The sequence below is a fragment of the Penaeus monodon genome, chromosome 3 (assembly GCF_015228065.2).
Source record: "Penaeus monodon isolate SGIC_2016 chromosome 3, NSTDA_Pmon_1, whole genome shotgun sequence".
Lineage (NCBI taxonomy): Eukaryota > Metazoa > Arthropoda > Malacostraca > Decapoda > Penaeidae > Penaeus > Penaeus monodon.
This window is the reverse complement of record NC_051388.1, coordinates 6647489-6648710: the sequence shown is the minus strand read 5'-3', so window position 1 is coordinate 6648710 and position 1222 is coordinate 6647489.

Here is a 1222-nt window from a genome sequence, read left to right as displayed (position 1 = left end):
CAACGCGTAATAAGGGGAAGGGGGGGGGGGGTGAGCAGCCGCCATATTGCGTGATGAATGTCACATTATTTTTCATTTTCTTCAGTGACATGAAGTGGCGAAGATGAATAAATGAGGGGAGAGAGAAAGAAAAAGAGAAGGAGTGAGAGAAAAGAGAGGAAGAGAGAACGAGGCGAGGGAAGAGAAAAATGAAAAAAGGGGAGAGAAAGAGAGTGAGTGAGAGAAAAGAGAGGAAGAGAGAAAGAGGTGAGGGAAGAGAAAAAGGAAAAGAGGAGGAGAGAAAGAGAAAGAAGAGAGAAGGAAAAGGGGAGGAGAGAGAGAAAAAGAAAATAGAAAGGAAAAAGAGGAAGTGAAAGAAAATAAGAAAGATGGAAAGAAAAGGATATATAGTGAAAGAGAAAGAGGAAGAGCAAGAAAAAGAGAAAAAAAAGAGAGTCAAAAAGAGAAAGAAAAAGAGATAATGAGGAAGAGAGAAAAAAAAACGAAAGAGAATAAAAGAGGGAAAGAGAAATATATAAAAGAAAGAGAAAGAGAGAAAATAAATGATAAAGGGGAAGAGAGAAATGTGAATGCTGATACTGAAACGAGTAAAATGGAAGGGAACAGGAAGAAAAAATGGATAAAAGTGAGAGGAAAGAAAGAGAAGAAGAAACGACTGTATGAAAAGATAGAAAAGAAAGATACAAAACAAAGTAAAGAAACGTAGCGGAACAAATCGAATAAAAAGAAAAAGAAGAAGAAGAAGAAATAAATGAAATTAGGGTTAAAAAAAGGATAAAAAAACGAAAGATGAAAAGGAAGAGACCAATAAACATCCCATAATAATTATTCTTCTTTTCCTCTGTTCTCCCTCGCTTCTTTTACCCCCATTTCGGAATGGAAAGAAAAACAAAGTAAAATAATTTATTTTTTTTCGTGTGCATTCTAGCCGAAAACAATTCTTTGTTGATGTTTATTGACTGGTGAACAATGGTGAACTTGGAGAAAAATGTGAGACAAAATGTGGATAGTGAGGAAGATTAGTAAGTAAATAGATGAGAGATGGAGTGAGAGAGGGTGAGGGGGAGGGGGAGAGCGAAGGGGAAGGGGGAGAGGGAGGTGGTGGGTGAGGGGGAAGATGAGGGGGAGGGCGAAGGGGAGGGGGAGAGGGGGAGGGGGATGAGGAGGGGGAGGGCGAAGGGGAGGGGGAGGGGGTGAGCTGGGAGGGCGAAGGGGGGGGGAG